Source organism: Sus scrofa, chromosome 17, assembly GCF_000003025.6.
Source record: "Sus scrofa isolate TJ Tabasco breed Duroc chromosome 17, Sscrofa11.1, whole genome shotgun sequence".
Taxonomy (NCBI): Eukaryota; Metazoa; Chordata; class Mammalia; order Artiodactyla; family Suidae; genus Sus; species Sus scrofa.
This window is the reverse complement of record NC_010459.5, coordinates 59,233,298-59,252,215: the sequence shown is the minus strand read 5'-3', so window position 1 is coordinate 59,252,215 and position 18,918 is coordinate 59,233,298. Positions and strand designations below refer to the sequence as shown.

Here is an 18,918-nt window from a genome sequence, read left to right as displayed (position 1 = left end):
ATGATGGATGGAACTGACTGGGTATCTTCTTTTATTATTTTTTGAGGGCACTTGCAAAAGGCACCCCCGGGGGCAGTGACGGTTAATTTACATTCTCTCACTCAGGGTGGAAACCTGTGGCTGGAAATCATCACCCCAAATCACCCCTGTGCAGCCCTGCCTCTTACCCACGACATAAGAAGACAGAGCCGAGTCTGATCTTTCTTAATGAAGCAGCTCTTTACGAAACCATGCTTCAGCTCAGCAGCAAGTTCAGTGGCCACAAAGTCAACCAAAAAAGCACTCTGTCAAAGTTGATATATCTCCTGCGTTTTGAATGCTTTCAGATCATTTTCTAATTTACGAATTGTGCTGATTTTCAATGACAATGCTCCGTTTCGTCGAGATTTAACATGAGGAAATTGGGCTGATGAACAAAAAGAAGGGCCATGGCCTCGTGGGTCAGGGAACGAGGTACTGGAGAGTCAGTAAATGATTGCGTTGAGCCCCATTTCACCCTTTTTGTCTCCAGGGGCTTTGTGTGTTCTTGTTGGTCTATTTGTTTTGTGACTCAGGCGTAGTCTGCAGTTTGTAAGACATCTGTGAATTAGACCGCGGTAGAATTGCCCAGTAGAGGGATGTAGCTCCGGGCTCCTACAGTGGCCCTGGCTGTGTCCCCAGCAGTGTTTCCAGCACAGAGTAGGCTGAAGAGCCACTGGATGAATGAACTCCACTTTACAGGCTGCTTTGGTATCGTATCAAGTAGTCCTTGAATGGATAAGTCTGGGTAATCCAGAATTCTCCACCTTCAGTTTTTCTGAAGTACCAGAGGGGGCAGCCAGCTTTTCAGATTATGAAGAGAAGCCCCAGGGTTGGCTTGAGCTCAAAGACAAACCCTTGACACATTAAAAAAACTCTGCTTTGGTCACCTTCTCTCTGTTTCTCCCCGTGTGATTCTCAAGAGAACAATGAGCTATGTTAAAGTAGCTGTTGAGAGGCGTCCTTTTGAAGACAGGGCTGGGGTCAGGACAGGGTGGGTGGGGACCCTCTCCACGTGTCCTGCTCATCAGCCAAGTCAAAAACACGCTGGGGTGGGCTTCTCTGTCATTTTACCTCATGTTCTCTCGAGGGAAGGGGGGTGCCAAATCCCTCCCCATGACAAGGTGACGGTTTTCAAAGAGCCCGTCCTCCCGGCTTTCTCGCATGTGTAAAGTGCTGTCTTTCCCCAGGTGGAGAGCTGGCACTTGAGCATCCGGAAGATGCGATGCCACTGCCCTTTCAGTGAGAACAGGAAGTTGGCTCAAGGACACGCTCCACGCAGATTTCAGTTTCGTGCCACACTGAGGTCCCACATCCTCCGAGGATATCAAGGAAGAAAAAGACTCTCCCGGTGGCGCGTGGTCATTAAACCTACATGTGGCCCAGAGGGCCGAGTGTTCACAGGCACTTATCTGCAGGCTCCAGGGAGATCACGCCTGGGTGGCAGAAGCTGTGAGGTGGGTCCACTGGAAGTAACCTTGAGTGGTGGGATCTGGAAGGGAGGAAAGGGTGTTGGAGCATCTGTTCAGTAACAATGAGCTCCTGGCTCCCGGCAAAGGGCCAGTTCCCTCTCAGTCAGCTTGGAGACAGAAAACAGTACAGAAGCAGAGGTCACCAGCTTGAATGACCCATAAGGTGAAGGTACGAGGGCCTCCTGGGGCAGAGGACACCAGCCCTTTGTATGGACTCCGGGGACTATGCCTGCCATCAGAAGGCAGAATTGGACAGGCCGCCACTCGGCAAAGTAAACCTTGGAAAGATACCTCCCCCATCAAAGCTGTCAGGTATCAGCTGCTTCCGGAAGGCACTCAAGCCCACTCCAGCTTCTCCTTCCCACAAGGAAATGAATTTAAAAGATTGAAGGTGCACTATCTCTACTTCTAACAACAAAGACTTGGGTTTTTATCTGTCGTCAAGGCAACGCTAGCGATTTTCTCCCTGGCTTCTTAATGCCTAGATTTATGTTTCCATAGTTACAAGAAATCCCTAGGTCTTCAAGGTAATGCAAACTGGCCTCCCCAAACTTTCAGGGAGGGGATTGTGGCCCAGGATTACTGAAGACACCTGTGTCTGTCTGCACAACCTCCCTCCCCCGGCCACACACCCCCAGGGCTGGGACTCTGCACTTCTTCCTGCCCTCTGGGCCTCACTTCCACCCAGGAGTCTTAGTGACCCCTTGGGCCAATCCAGGAATCTGAGGCTAGGAAGTGAGAGCGAACACCCCAAAACCACCAGCCTGAACTTGCCAGACCGACTGCTGCCGGAGCCACCAAGAACTCTGACAAGTCAAGGTCACCTTTTGGGGCTCAGCATGACGACGATGTGAGAACAGGGCATTTGGAGAGACAGGGATGTCCCAGCTACCAAGGCACCTGGCACCTCAACCCCCAGCCCCAGGCTTTGCGAGGTCCATTTCTAGGGCCCAGAAACTAGGCTTTTCTCAGGATTAACTCACATGGAATAGACCTTCCAGACATTTGCATGGGCCTGCTGTGCTTTGTTTAGGCCAACTGATTGATAACTCATTGCTTTTATTTACTTTTTTTTTTTTTTTTTTTTTTTTTTTGTCTTTTGCTTTTTCTAGGGCCGTTTCAAGTGGCATATGGAGGGTCCCAGGCTAGGGGTCTAACTGGAGCTGTAGCCGCCGGCCTACACCACAGCCACAGCAACGCCAGATCCGAGCTGCATCTGCGACCTACACCACAGCTCCCGGCAACGCTGAATCCTTAACCTACTGAGCAAGGCCAGGGACTGAACCCGCAACCTCATGGCTCCTAGTTGGATTCATTAACCACTGCGCCACAACGGGAACTCCAATAACTCATTGCTTTTCATCTCTCTGTGGCCTCTTAGCCTTTCCCAGGGTTTTGTTACCTTGGGAGTATTCTGGAAAATAGTTGGATACTACAGCTCAGAATATTAGAAGCAAAAATGTGTGTATGCGTGTGTGAGTGTGTGTGCGAGCGCACAACGGGGTGTGGGCGGGGTCTGATCTCCTGAGTCGGAAATTCTGTCAGAGTGAGGGGAAGTGGCCCAGGTGAGAAACCCGGGGGGAGCCCTGGCCCGGGCCTGGAGCCCAGCGTGGAAGAGTCTCCTCGTCACCAACAACCCCGACCTCCTCAGCAACGCCCGCGGACCCCGTGGAGATCCAGAGAGGAAATCGGGCAGGCGAGGCAGGGATGCAAACCCAGGGACCCTGACTGCCTTAGTCTGCTGAGGTGGCCGTGTAACAAACACCGCCAACAGGGCAGCTTAAAGCAGCAGAGTGACTCTGTCACAGTCTGGAGGCCAGGAGCCCAGAACCACGTGGTGGCTGGCCCTGCCCCATGCTTCTCCCCTCCCTTCCAGGAGCTGCTGGGGATCCTCGGTGTCTTTGGCTTGGGGCCACGTCACTCCTCTCCCTGCCCCATCATCACGTGGCCTCTTCCTCTGGGGCCTTAGTGTCTCCCTCCTCTTCCTACAAGGACACAGCCCCTTGGATGTGGGGTCCCTACTCCAGCATGGCCCCAGCTGCTGATGACCCTACTTCCAAACAAGGTCACAGTCCGTGGTCCAGGGTGGGACGGGAGGTGTGGAGGGACTCTGTCCAACCAAGTACGGGAATGGGCCCCTGCCTAGGGACCGGGCGTCTCTCCCCGAGGCTTCTCCCAGGAAACTGCCTCTGACCTCCTGGAACCCAAGTTGGCCACCCCTCTGTGAGCCCTGAGGGCATGCTGCCCTCCCCTGACTGGCAGCTGTATCAGGACTGCTGCGGACTTGCCCGAACCCCTCCCTAGCCAGAGGCCAGGGAGCTCTGTCTGGTCCTCGCTGGACCCTCACCTGGGAGGGGACCTCCAAGGATGCAGCTTGGCTCTGACTTTAAGGGGCAGAAAAGCAAGACTCAGAAGCTGGCTGGAAGCTAAGGGAATTCATTTTCTGGCTCAGCAGGAAGTCCAGGGGTGGGTGCCCTCTGGGCTCAGGACGTCCAGGCTCTGGCTTTGCTCGCAGCCCCTCAGGGGTTAGCTTCAGCCTCAGGTGAGGAGCAAGGCAGCGGCCTCCATTCCAGATGCGCTTTTCCGGGGGACGCCGCCCGGGGTGCCCTGCTCTCAGGATAGCTCCCTTGCCTGTGGCTGGCCAGTCGCTGGCCAGGCTGCCTTGGGGTGGGTGGATGCTGGGGATTCAGCCAACACGAGCGCGTCTCTGTGGGAACAAACACGCTGTGCACTGTGGTGGCCTTGCTGTCCCCGCGTTGGGCCTCGGACAGGGCCCCGCCTGCAGCGGCCTTCTGAGGTCAGGGTGACTCTGAAAACTCCAAAGGGCCCGCTTAAACCCCTGGAGGCACTCTGCAGGATCCCAAGAACCCGTGGAAGCCTGTGTGCCCTGGCGCGGGCCGGCTTCTCCCGAGGAGCGCTCCCTCGTGCCAGCACGCGGAGGGCAGCTGAGGGAATGACTGGATGCTCTTTCTTGGCAGGAACCAACTTCTTTCTTGGAAAGTTACGTGTTCCTGAGCCAGAGCTCCCAGGCTGCACTGAGGTCGCGGTTGTGGGTAAAAGGCTCCACCGTGGGTCTGAATGAGCGTGGCCTGGCCCGGAAGCTGGTCAGGGGACGGACGCCCGCCCTCCTCACTCAGGACCCGGCACACACTGGCCGGCACAGAAGGGGGTGAGGGACTGGAGGTGACCGGTCACGTCTGAAAGCCAAGAAATCGCAGAGTGCGGTCCGTCTCTACACAGATGTGCTGCTGCGGAATCCAGGAGGTGCTGGCGCTTGTTTCGACGTCCAGAGTGAGGGCAGGAGGGACAGGTTCTCGCCCAGGGACGTTCACCTCCTCCTGAGCCCTCACCTGAGACCTCTCCGCCGGCGGAGGGGGAGGTGTGCCCAGCTCCATCTCACAAGCATGCCTGCCCTTCCCCTGCTAAGAACAACCTCCTTCTTCATTAGGCACCTCCTAGATTTGTGATAAAATATTGCAAAAACAGGAAAAAAGATGATAATCATATGTAAATTTGCCAAGCACTTACCATGTACTAAGGCTATACGTGCGATTGCTTTTTTTTTTTCTTACTTTTTAGGGCTGCATCTGCCCTATTGCAGATGGAAGTTCGTGGGCCAGGGGTCGAATCAGAGCTGCAGCTGCTGGCCTATCCCACAGCCACAGCAACACCAGATCTGAGCCGCATCCGTGACCTACACTGCAGCTTTTGGCAATGCCAGACCCTTAACCCACTGAGCGAGGCCAGGGATCAAACCCATATCCTCACAGACACTCCGTCAAGTTCTTAACCTGCTGAGCCACAACGGGAACTCCTGGGGTATCTCATTTAATGGAGACCGAAAACACAATACCCCCTTGAGGGGTTCAGGGCCATCATTCTCCATTTTACGTCTGCTGGAGGCTCAGAAAGCTAATGTCACCTGCTCAAAGTCCACTGCTGGGCCATGATGGGGTCAGGATCTGAACTCAGGCCTTCCTGACCCAAGCCTGAGCTCTGGGACTCCACCCTCGTTTGCCTTTCAAAACCAAGCAGCCACTCTCTGATCGCTTATCCAATCTGTCTGGATAGTTAACAGTTTAGCAGCAAACAAAACCTGGAATAGTCCTTCCCACTGGCATCCTTTAATTTAACCATCAGTGTAGATTAAAATGGACATGTTTCTCATGAGACACAACAATTTTTTGTCTTTTTTTTTTTTTTTTTTAAGGGCCGCACCTGAGGCACATGAAAGTTTCCAGGCTGGTAGGGGTTGAACTGAAGCTGCAGCTGCCGGCCTACACCACAGCCACAGGGACGCCAGATCCAAGCCGCATCTGCGACCCACACCACAGCTCATGGCAACGCTGAATCCTTAACCCACTGAGCAAGGCCAGGGACCGAACCCTGGTCCTCATGGATCCTAGTCAGGTTCGTTACCACTGAGCCATGTCAGGAACTCCATACGACACAACAATTTTTTTTTTTTGTCTTTTTGCCATTTCTTGGGCCGCTCCCACGGCATATGGAGGTTCCCAGGCTAGGGGTCCAATCGGAGCTGTAGCCACCGGCCTACGCCAGAGCCACAGCAACGCGGGATCCGAGCCGCGTCTGCAACCTACACCACAGCTCACGGCAACGCCAGATCCTTAACCCACTGAGCAAGGGCAGGGACCGAACCCGCAACCTCATGGTTCCTAGTCGGATTCGTCAACCACTGCGCCACGACGGGAACTCCTGACACAACAATTTTTAATGTAAAAATTTTTAACTAGTAAGAACAAAAGACGGGGAATAACCAAATGTCATCCATCTAGCTGGATAAACTCTAGCAAAGCCAAACAGTAAAGTACTACGCAGTTATTTTTAAAATAATGAGGTTCCTTCCATATTCACAGGAGTGACTTCCAGTACCTACTAAGTGAGGGGAAAAACCCAAGGTGCAAGACAGCGGTAGTGGAGTCTACTTTTTGTTTAGAAAAAAGGGAGACCATATAGGTATATGCCTACTTGCTTATACTTTCAAAAGGAACAAAAGAAAGGATGAAAGGACAGCCCAGCAACTTCCGAATGTGGGTACCTGGATGGTAAAGGCCTAGGCTGAAGGAGAGAGGAATGGAGAGGAGATCTGTGAGAGTGTCCTTTACTTTGCAAAACTGGCTTTGGAACCTTGTACATATCTTACATAATTAAAAATAAAAATTAAAAATCAACCCCTGGAGTTCCCGTCACGGCTCAGCGGTTAGCGAACCCCACTAGCATCCATGAGGTTGCAGGTTCGATCCCTGGCCTTGCTCAGTGGGTTAAGGACCCGGTGCTGCCGTGAGCTGTGGTACAGGCTGGCAGCTGTAGCTCCGATTCGACTCCTGGCCTGGGAACCTCTGGACTCTCTCTCCCTAAGGGAAAAGATCCTAAGGATAAAAGGAACTGTCAATAAATCTTAACTTTTATTCGAAAATCTTGTTTTCAGTAACAATATTGGTACTACTATTTTGAAACTATTATATGAATAATGCAGGTTAAAGCAAAGGGCAATTACATTAATATCTTAGGGAACTAGAATTTTCAGTTAAAAATCAAGATACATATATATATATAACCCAAAGAAGTGAAACTCTATAATCTTAAAATATGAATCAGTATGAACTTATGAGTTATTTTCCCATTAAAAAAAAAAAAAGCTTACAGCAGTTCCCTCAAGGCTCAGCAGGTTCAGGGTCTGGCTCTGGCAGTGCTGTGGCTTTGCTTACAGCTGTGGCATGGCTTTGATCGCTGGCCTGAGTATTTCCACATGCCCCAGGAGTGGCCAAAAAAAAAAAAAGGCTTACATTTTTCTTAATGATGTCCACTGAAAAGCCTCGAAATAGTGACTGAAGGGCGGCTTTGAGCACTGACTGCACAGACTGCGGTCCCCGTTTTCTACTTTCCACTAAAAAGACCGAGGCCCTCAGAGAAATGCCACTTCCAGGCCTGGGGCAGGAAATGCACATGCTGAACATGGAAGACTGCTCCACGGGAAGCAAGAAAGCTTCCAAACATCAATACGATTGTGTCAAAAGAAACAGGATAACACTGGGGCTTCCTCTGGCCAAAGACAGATCCCCCCGGACAACAAAAGCAGTAATGACTGCAACTGACTGAAACAAACCAATAAGGCAAAGCGATACTAAAAAATAAAATCTCATTAGTCACTCTTAAAGACTGATGGGGGACGACTTGCTCTGAAAAAATGACAAACAAGGAAAAGGAATGAGCATTTACGCTGTCTTTCTGGTGCCGCTGTGCTCGATGGGAACCAAAAGCAGATGAGGGAGAGCTCTTTAAAGAATTTTCGTTAATAAACGAAAAGGGAATGAGAGAATTCAAGTCTTGCTATTTTGCTATCTCTAATGAAGTCCGGATCTGGGACAAGCTTCCAAGCTCTCAAAACCATCAGGTGAAGGGCAGGGAAGCCCCATATGGGACAAGCCAGGCGGGCAGAATTTAGGACCGGTGATCAGTCACTGAAAGTAAGGTGTCTGAACCTGATGTGACACCATAGGAAGTCGGAGCACCACGTGGAATCTTGCCCCCCAAGTGAACCGGAGTCTAATAAGCTTCTAGAACATGCTGCCAGCCTTAGGAATACGAGGGAACAAGTAAACCACCACCACAAATAACCACCCACCCACCCAGAATGCGGGACTTTCTCAAGGACAAACAGCTCAGTTTCTGCAGCACAAACAAAGCAGGGGGAGGGGGGACACCGTGTCCAACCTGACTGTGATGCAGGATGGGACAGAGGCGCGAGCGGCTGACAAGGGCTGCACAGTGAGGGTGGCAGTGTCCCTCCCTGCACGTGGAGGGCTCAGTGCAGCCCAGCCCGCCCAGCATTTCCTAATCTGAGAGCTTCCTCGAGCCAGAAATGCTGGAGCACCAACACCCCTTAGAAGCACCCTCAGGCAATGATGGGAAGGGCCACTGACACCCCAGCTCCCGGGCCCCTGCGGCAGGACAGCTCCCAGGTGCGTGTCCCCAACTCCAACCGGGGGCTTCAAACAGGAGGAATGTATCCTCTCAGAGTTCTGGAGGCAGAAGCCCCAGTCAGCGCCCCTGGTTCATGGCCTCATCCCTCCAGCCTCTGGCTCCGTCCACACACAGCCCCCTCCTGACGACCCAGAGCATCAAATCACCCTCTTCTGTCTCTTATAAAGACATCACTCATTGGCTCTGGGGCCCAGCCTAAATCCAGGATGACCTCATCTCAAGAGCGTTAGCTCAATTACAGCTGCAGTCAATAATTAATTTGGAAATATGATCACGTTCCAAGGAACTGGGGTTAGGATGTGACGGGGCATTTGGGAGGCCACGATTCAGCCCCTCCCCAGACTCCCTCCCAGATAAACTCCTCACACCCGCCTCCTTATCTCAGGATTGGCTTCCAGGGGAGCCCAAGCCTAGACAAGAGGCTGGAGAGTCATGGGCACATGTCTATCCGCAGAGAAAGGATGTATCCACATAGGTGAAAAGACCTCCCGAGAACCACAAATTAAACACCATGAAAACCCACTACCTTCCATGTACGAAATTCACACGGCTTCTGGCTTCTATTTTTCAAGCCCACTCCATTGCCACCTTGTACTGGATACCGGGGTGTGTGTACGTGTGCGTGTGCGTGTTTGTGTGTGTACATGCCTTCCCAAAGTCACTGACTGGTTTACGGGACATTCTCACACACAGAACCTCATTAATCCTTATAGCAACCCTGAGAAACGTGACGACTATTTATATCAGCAGACTTGAGCTGATTTAGGATTAGAGGCACAGATACCATCAACCCATAAAACTGTGACGAGAAGCCCAAAAGAAGGTGGGGGGTGAGGGCAGCAGGTCAAGTGAGCAACCTCTCCGTGGAAAACCAGACCCTTCAGACACAAAAACTTTCTCCAAGCTTCCTGGAAACCAAGGCAAAAAAGAGAAACACTTCTAACTGTCACAGAGCCCTTGTTGTCTAAAGAAGAAAACAATATATACAAGTTTGCCAAGAAAAGCAAGCTTGTTCCGACCCGTAATTTTAAAGAGACTTCTGTCCCAAGGGCTCAGAATGAAGGGCAGAGAACCACCCTACGGCTGGTGTTTTGAGAACAACTTCTCAGCAAACCGCCGTGTCTCCTGCTGACCACAGGGGAAGCTCAGAGCATGATGGTGGACCACGTGCTCGAAGGCCGTTCTGCGGGGAGCCGGCTGGGTCTGCCAGTGCGGCGAGCCGGCGCGTCCAGGGCTGGAGCTCTGCAGATGGAGAGAACCAGCCGCCAGTCTGTCCTGGGGGGCTGACTCCCCCCAGATGGCAGCCAGCGTAGCAGGAGGTGGGGGCTCCACGTCCCGCCTCTGGGCTGTTTATCCAGCGTGAACCCGCATGTGCTGGACTGGGACGGGGCAGTCCTCAGACTTGACAGATTTACAAACTGGCTCCTTACTTCTACTTGGACATCGAAGTTCCCAGCTTCTATTTTGCCAAACACAGACCTCTCCTCCCCCACCCCGAAAATGCCCTATTGTCACTGTCCTCTCCTTAAAGCTGGGCAGCTTCAGACTGAAAGATTGGGTGTCTCTTGAAAGTGAATAAACCTATAGCTGCTGGACACACCCACTGCCTCGGGCCTACTTTCTCCCCGTTTCACCAGAAGGGGAACCGGGTCCTGGACCAACCTGCAGGAAGCCCAGCCACAGGCCCGGCTGAAGACGGTCAGGATCACACGAAGGCCTGACCGGGCTGTCCACTGGTGGGGAAGGCTGGCCCCGCTGACCCTCCCCAGAGCCCCCTTCGGAGCAACCCCTCCCCTTGAGACCTGAGATTTACTTCTAACCCAGGGCATGCGGCCACGGTGGCAGGAGGGGCACTGCGTAAGACGCCATCCCGGCTGAGCCAAGGACAGAGTCCGCTGACCCGCTTGACAGTTAGAAGCCTCGTAGAAGGCGCCCATGTGGCAGCTGTGAAGGTTTTCCAGGGTTACCTAGCACCTCACAGCAATGGTTTAAAGCCCAGAAATTGACTGATGTCTGTCTCTGTCCCAACTCCCCCTTTTCACAAGGACACCGGCATTGGATCAGGACCCACCCTAGGACCTGGTCTGAACTTGACTGTCTGCAATGACCCTATTTCCAAACAGGATCACATTTTCAGGTATTGGGGAGTCGGGATTTCAACATCTTTGGGGACATGATTCAACCCATAAGAGGGACCTGCAGGCATGATCTAGAGCAGCCTCCAGCCAACGGCCGGCAGAAAGCTGGAGCCCTGGGTTCTAGCACCACAAGGAACTGGATTCTGAATCTACCAACTAATCCACCAGCTGCTACGTGAGTGTGCAAGTTGACCCCTCCTTGCATACTCATTGTTCCTTGACCGCAGCCTTGTGAGACCCTGGGCAGGGACCCAGCTGAGCCATGCCCAGACCCCTGACCCACAGAAACGGTGAGATAATAAATGTGCATGTTGTATCAGGCCACAATGTGTGATCTTTTGCTTCCCAGCACAGAAAACTGACTCAGGAGGGACGTCCAGTCCCTCTGGGAGAAGGGCCTCCCTGTTGGATGCCCAGGGGCCGTCTGTCCTCAGGGAGGGGAGACTCTAGAAGCCAGATTTCATACTCAACCGCTGTGGCTTTGACCTCAATGACGAGTGTGGAAACTTTCAAGGCAGAGGTCTGGTCAGTGCCTGGGAGCCAAGCTGAGTTACGGTGCAGAGGGAGGTGGGCAGATTAGGGTCTGACGTGTGGACTCCAGGACAGCCTTCTCCCGTTACAATAAGGGAGGGAGGAAGCACTCATCCTCCAGGATGTCATCGCTGGAGCATCTTTTGGACCTACAATAAAAAGAGGCTGACTCTAGACAGAGGCAATCACACGGTGCTGCTCTTATGTGGATCTAAAAAAATGATTCAGGAGTTCCCTTCGTGGCTCAGCGGTTAATGAACACGACTAGGATCCATGAGGATTCGGGTTTGATCCCTGGCCTCACTCAGTGGGTTAAGATCCGGTGTTCCCATGAGCTGCAGTGTAGGTTGCAGACATGGCTGGGATCCCACGTTGCCGTGTCTGTGGTGTAGGCTGGAAGATACAGCTCTGATCAGACCCCTAGCCTGGGAACCTCCATGTGCTGCAGGTGCAGCCCTAGAAAGTTAAAAAAAAAAAAAAGATTCAAATGAACTTATTTACCAAACAGAAATAGACTCAGAGACATAGAAAACAAACTTACGGTTACCAAAGGGGAAGGGGGAGGGATAAATTAGGAGTTTGGATGAACAGATACACACCACTAGGTCTAAGGTAGATAACCAAAAAAGGACCTACTGTACAGCACAGGGAACTATAGTCAATATCTTGTAAGAAGCTATATTGGAAAAGAATCTACAAAAGAATACATGTATATACATAACATGAGGATGTATAACTGAATCACTTTACTGCATACCTGAAACTAATACAACACTGCAAATCAACTGTACTTCATTCACAAATAAATAGATAAATAAATAGAAAACTGGTCATAGGAAATAAAAGATCCCGACCCTAACTAGGGAAACTGAGGGTGAGCTAGTAGACCAGGACAGTGGCCATTTCAGGTCACAGCAAATTCGCCCCGGACATGAGATTCAATTTCCCTGCCTCTGAGGTTTCCAAGCTGTTTCTTAGCACCCTGATCCCCTCACGTTAAGCCTCAAAACCCAGGGAAATAAAAATAACCAAAAAGAAAACAAACAAACCAAAAAATGAAGCGGACAAGAAATCAAATGAAACCGTAGCGGAAGGTTTTCCGTAAGACCCAGAGAGATGCTGTGGCCAGGGTGAAGCTGAAACCCCTTGACTCATCAGAAAATGCCACCTCTTCTTGTTAAGCCAGCTGCTCAGGAACCCGTGTCCATCCACAGTTTAGAATTCTCAGCTTGCCTAAATTAAACCTCTGCATCAAGCCTGACCGCCCAGGGGCTGGGCCCAACCACCCTGACCTTCCCCCGTTGGACAGCAAAGTTAAGTCGGGAGGCCCGTCGAGGAAAAGGGCTCGGGGCGGGGGGGGGGAGGGGGAGGAGGGTGTGTGTGTGTCCAGAGCCAGGTGGTCTCAGGAGGAAGGACGGAAAACGCCATCACCTTCCAGGTGACAAAGTGCAAAGTGCCCAGGGAAGGGCGGCAGGGAGCTGGGAACAGACAAATGAACCGCCCTCCTGTACACTTTGTGAAACGCTGACAGCCCAGCCTGCTGTTTTACCCTGTCAACTTCACTGCCTTTTTATTTTATTACAATAGGCTCCCGAAGAAAACACAGACAAACACAACAGTCTCAGTGAGGACCGAGTCAGACATTATCTGGCAGAACATTATAACAAAGGCAGGGATTATTTATATGCCAAAGCAAACTTCAAAAAGGGTTCTGTTCACAGTCGTGGGCACCCTCAGGAGGGTGTGATTGACAGCTGGTTTTCACTTTTCATCAAGACAGAATGGAAGTTGCCAAAACGAGGAGGCTGATGCCAGAAAGCACCAAAGCATGGATCTGGAGCAGGAAGGATCTAGAAGCAGTTTCTCAGCTTCGGCTACGCTGACATCTGTTGCATGGGGCCAGTCTGTTGTGTGGGATGTTTAGTGATATTCCCTGGCTTCTACCCACCAGATGCCAGGAGTACCCTCCTCCGAGCTGTGACAGCCAAAAACGTCCCCAGACGTTTGCCAGATGTGTCCCGGAAGGCCAAATCCTCCTGGTGGAGGAGCAGCAGCTCTGTGATTTAATAGCAGTCTGACCTTTTCTCTCTGAGTCTCACTTTCCTTATTCATAAGAGCCTCACGGCTGCCCTGCTAGCTGTGAACTTTCCAGAAGGTCAAACGGGATCATGATTCAAAATCACTTTGAAAGCTCTGAAGTTCTACAGCCACAGAGGCCCTGGGAGTCCTATCACCTGCTACCTGAAAAGTTTCTAACATCTGGAGTTTTTTCATTTTTATCCTGGAAGCAAATGAATTCCTGGAAGGGAGGTCAGAGTTATTATGTACAGCAGTAGCTGCCCTGATACCCAAGCCCAGTGTCCCACAGGGACCCAGTGGGAACCAGATGTCGCTCTGCATGTGCATGAGTCTGAACTGCAGGAGAGGAACCCAAAATCATTAATCTGGGAGTTTATTCAGCTTAATGACCCCTCCTCTCTGAGACAACCTTTGCTTCCTAATGTCTCACAAACCTTTGCAATAGAAACAATTCCTTTAGGAAGAGGGAGAGGGAAGACCCTACCTCAAAATGCAAATATTTAGCTCTGAGGGAGGGGAGGGTTTTTTCCAGCTTTATTGAGATACAATTGCTATTTAACATCATGTAAGTCTAAGGTGTATGACATGATGATTTGATGCTGTGAAATGACTGCCAAAATAACGTTAACAGACCCATCACCTCACACAGCTACCTTTTTTTATGTGCAACTTTCAAGCACACAATACAGCATTAACTGTAGCCACTCTGCTCTAGTTAGATCCCCGGAGCTCACTCATCTTATAACTAGACGTCTGTACACCTGGACCAGCACCCCTTCATTTCCCCACCCTGAGCCCCTGGCAACCACCCATCCCCTTTGTTTCTCTCAGTTTTCCTTGTTTACATTTCACATATGGGTGAAATCCTACAGTATTGGTCTTTCTCAGATTTATTTCACTTAGCATCGTGCCCTCATTCCATCCATGTTGCAACAAATGGGAGGATGTCCTTTTTACGGCTGAGTAATACTCCACCGTGTGTCTGCGTGTGCGCACACATGTGCATGCACACACGTGCAAGCCACATACCCATTCACTCATCAGCATTTAGGTTGTTTCCACGTCTTGGAAATTGTGAATAATGCTGCAACAAATGCTGGGATTTATAAATGCATTTATCTCATGCCAGAGATAAACCCCACTTAATCTTGGTGGATAATCCTTTTAATATTCTGTCAAATTCAGTTTGCCAGTATTTTGTTGAAAATTTTGGCATCTATATTTGTCGGGGACGTTGTTTTTTCCTGTTCTTCCATGTCCTTACCCAGCTTTGTTTTCAGAGTAATGCTAGCTTCATAAAATGAGTTTAAGAGTGTTCCCTCTGCTCCAATTTTTGGATGAGTTTGAGAAGGACTGGCATTCATTCTTGTCTAAATGTTTAGGAGAATTCACCAGCAAAACCACTGGGCTCCGGGCTTTTCTTTGCTGGGAGGTTTTGATTACTGATTCAATATCCTTATTTGTTACCGGCCTGTTCAGAGTTTCGATTTCTTCGCGGTTCGGTCTCGGTAGGTTGTACGTTTCTAGGAATTTATCCCTATCTTCCAGGCCATTCTGGTTTTGGTCACCGATGTTCACAGCAGCGTCCCTTCTGATGCTCCTTCAGATGAGGGACTCCTCTGTGCGTGGGGACCCTTTTGCTAAGTTCTCCACCTCCTCCTTTACTACAACGGCCCCTGAAGAGAAGTCGTGCAAATAGTATGTATCACCACCTAAAGCCACCTCACAGCTGTCTGCATTTACTTGTTTATCAATGCTCTTCTCGACTGAGATATAAATGCTATGACAGCAGACACAGGTCTATTTTCACCACTGAATCTCCAGTACCTGGAAGAGTGCCTGGCATGAAACAGGCCCTCACGACATGTTGAATCCTCTTAAACCTGCAGTTCTCCAGCATTAGCGTGACAGCTGCAAGGCCATGTCCTTTGCCCAGAAAGCCCTTCCTTACTCGCTTGGGCAACTCGTACTCACCCCGAGATACTGTTCAGACATCACCTCCTCTGTGGAACCTCAGAGTTCAGTATCCCTCCATCTCCCACAGCACCTTGAATATACTGATAATAATAAAATCGACAGTCCAGATTTTCTGAGCAGTGATATGCACCAGGCATGGGGCTAAGTAGTTGATACAGAGTAACTCAGTTACTTCTCATGAAAAAAGTGAAACTATGAACACCCACCATTTTACAGATGAAGAAACTGAGACTCTGAGAGGTTAAGTTATATGCCCAAGACCAGAGGGGTATTAAGTGATACAACCAGGACCTGAGCCTGGTACCCACTGCTATCATGGACGTAACTGGTCTTCCCGCACCACCAACCATCACAGCCAGTACAGGACTGTGGGGTGATCACTGTTGTTCCTCCCCGAGCTCCTACCTTGCGGGCAGGTGGTCTTGTGTTCCCCCTCTTTGTAACCTTATTGCCAGGAGAGGGCCTGGTACAAATGGCGCTCAATTAATGTTCATGGAGCAACTGATTTTTAGGTTGCTGACTTCTCCTGGGGATTTCTTTTTTCATTTCCAAGCCAATATCAGCTCACAACTGAACCAAAACCCAAAATGGCCAACAAGCAAACATTTATAACCATAGGAGCACAAAGTTCTCAAAGTTGTTTGCCATTTCTGATCTCATCCAAGGACATCCTACACTGGGAATGGAAATTAACTCTAGACTGAAGTTAGAGGAGAATTCACTGGACTGAGAATGACAAACAAGTGAAAACAACAACAAGAATATAATCTGTCCCCAAGCACAGCATCCAAAATCAGACAGGAAAGGATTAAGTTTTACAGTTGACTTACCTGCCCAGAAATTCAGCCCCTAGCTGAACAGAAAGAAGAAGCCAGGTTATTTATTCCTAAATATTTTTTAAAGACCAGAATTTCATCCTATAAAGTATGGCAAGAAAAGATAACAAGTTGATTTTCCACTCTGGTAACTGAATTTGGAAGAAGAGAACCATTTATTTTTATCGTTTTCTCATTTGCCCGTGCTGCTGCTTTTGAAGTTGAGGGTCAGAGCTTATAGATACTCAGTCACGAGGCAGCAAACAGCCCTGGTCACCAACCAACACCACATGAAAATTACAATTACTCCGTTCTGCAGAATTGATATCACCTTGCCTCTGGAGAGCTCTAGGCAGTATTCAAATTACATTTAAACACCAAATTAAAATTTTAACTATAAAAAATAAGGGGATAAACGAGAATGAATCACATTATAAAATAATATTAGTAAAAGTACGGCTGGGAGAAGGAAGTGGATTTTCCATATTGCCATTATGCTAAATGCAACGTTACTTCCATTAGAGCCACAGGAAGCACATGGCCCATTTAACATCAATCTTCATCAGGCCCTGGCCGCTCGCTAACATTTACTAAGGACCCATGGATACCAGCCTCTCTCCAAGTCAAGTCACTTGGAGAGTACATTCCTGTACAAGTTTTCCTAATGGTGACTAACGCGGACCTACAATTTCCTATTTTCCAAGAGACATTTTCAATGAGAATAGAAAAAGGCCTCTGGCCAAGCGCTGATTAGGCCACCCGTGGACTTGATACTTGGGTTTTCACCCAGGAGTTCTGGCTCATGGGGCCAAAGCCTCGTTGGGCTGCGATGCTGGAAAGGGGTCTCCTCTTCGCCCTCAAGACCCTCCTCTGCGCGCCTTCCTCCAGCACCACCCTCCCTCCCCAAATGCAAAGGCCATAGAACTATTTCAAGCCACTGAGGCTTTTTAAGCAGTCCTGGAAAAGACTGAAGGACACAGTTAAAGGAGAATTTGGTCTCAGGACTGATTTATGTAAAATAATAAATGGTGCCACTTGGCTGTTTATAGAGTTAGAGATAAAATTAGATTCTAGACAGTCCTTCCTTGTGCACATGGGGTAACTCTGATGGATTACTGCCTTCATGTGACTTAGGGTAAGGCAGCTCATGGAAATTTACAAGGGGCGCCTTGAGAACACATTTCACAGCTCCATCCAATAATTCAGAAGGATATTTTGGGTCCCCCAAAATGACTCAAATTTAATTTGAGAACAATACTTGAAAAGAGTAAGCTGATAAAAAGTATCAAGTAGTTAACAATTTCGAAAAGTTACTTCTCTCTCCAGGGCTAAACAGAAATCATTTCTACCCGATTTCTCCCAAGGCTCATCTCTACTGACATACTCTTAGCCTGGCCACCTTTAAAAAAAAAAAAAAAAGGCAAAGGAGAAGCAAGTAACGACCCTGGGGATTGGAGAGAAGAATATTTCACCAACTGCCCAAGAAAGGAGTTTGAATTTGAGTGCGGTAATGCCCTTGACCTTGGCAGCTTAACTTTTTTTTTTTATGAGAGGTTGGAAATGAGGCCAACCTGAGTGTCTGAGTGTCAGTAGCCACATGGGCTTCAAAAACTTCTAGACCTGAATGTTAGCTGCCCTCTGGCCACAAAGTCAACCGTGTTGAATCCACTCGTTTATGTAACAAATACTTACGGGCAACTGCTATCTGCTAGGCACTTGGCTAACTGCGGAGATACAAACGGAGCTCAGCAGCAGACCGTGCTCACCAGCCTGTAAAGCAAGGTCCAAAGTGCCCCTGTTGGGGGTGGGGGGAGTGGATGAGAAGAAGGGACAGCTAAACACAGACCTAACAGAGAGCAAGCATGCCAGGCAAAATCCTCGGGGTGGAGGTGTGGGGGGGGGGGGTGCGGAAGTAGCACCGACAGAGGCGGCATTTGTGCAGAGAAGCAAGACTTGGCTGGCTGGACGATAAAGTGAGAGAGGGAGAAGCATGAGTACCGAGCCTCAAGAGTCGAGGAGGAGCCAGTGGATTAAAAGTTGGTCAGCCGGCCCCACGCAAGAGCTAGAACTTTATGGAAACCATACTGTGTGCTACCGTCAGGCGCAGGCTTTGGAAAGAAGCCCGACTCGTATCCACGAGGACTGGGGTGGGAGGCCTGACCGCGGTGACTGCGGTGCCGTGAACTGCGGCGCAGGTGCCCGCGCAGCTCTGATCTGCTGCGCCTGTGGCTCTGGTTCGACCCCTAGCCTGGGGGCCTCCATATGCCAGGGGTGCGGCCCTAAAAACACCAAAAAAAGGAAAAAAAGAAAGACAGACCACTCACAAGGGTGCAGACTTTGGAGGGATGCACGCAGGTTGACTGCATCGGGAAGATCCGTCCACTCTTTCGGGTGGCGACGACCGCGACGGGAGACGACGACTGGAGAGGCCCGGAGAGACCTCGACGGCAGAGCCACCGAGCCTGCCTGCGGCACGAGCCCCGGGAAGGCGACGGAGAAGCCAGGACCCCGCCCAGGCTCTGGTGGGAGGCGGAGGGGCCCATGCGGCCGCACAGAGAGGGGCCGGCCCGCGAGGGCTTCGGACGCCGGTCTTGGAGACGCGGCCTCAGAGGAGTGAGTCGACAGGGCCGAGCCAGGCGGAGGTGCGGCAGAAGGAGCCCCTGCAAGGGGTGGGCGCCCTCCCGCCCTGGAAGGGGAGGACCGCTGTCGGACAAGCAGGTGAATTCTGAGGCAATTCTTTCTCTGAAGACTCCAAGTGTCCTGGAAAATAACGGCTTCTGGGAAAAAAAAAAATCGATGGGCGGCAGCAGCTCCGCGTGCGCGGTGAAAGCCACGCGGGCCTCCCTCCCCGGGGAGGGGCGGGACTTCCGCTGGGGGCCGGAA

The 18,918-nt window shown here is 50.5% G+C and overlaps 1 long non-coding RNA gene across 1 annotated transcript; it reads right to left on the bottom strand.

The window, feature by feature from the left end:
• On the bottom strand, positions 2 to 18,906 carry LOC102161214. The gene is made up of 3 exons (XR_002340032.1): positions 18,360 to 18,906; positions 3,838 to 4,945; positions 2 to 1,510 (listed from the first exon to the last, which is right to left on the bottom strand). It is a non-coding gene; the product is annotated as an uncharacterized LOC102161214 (long non-coding RNA).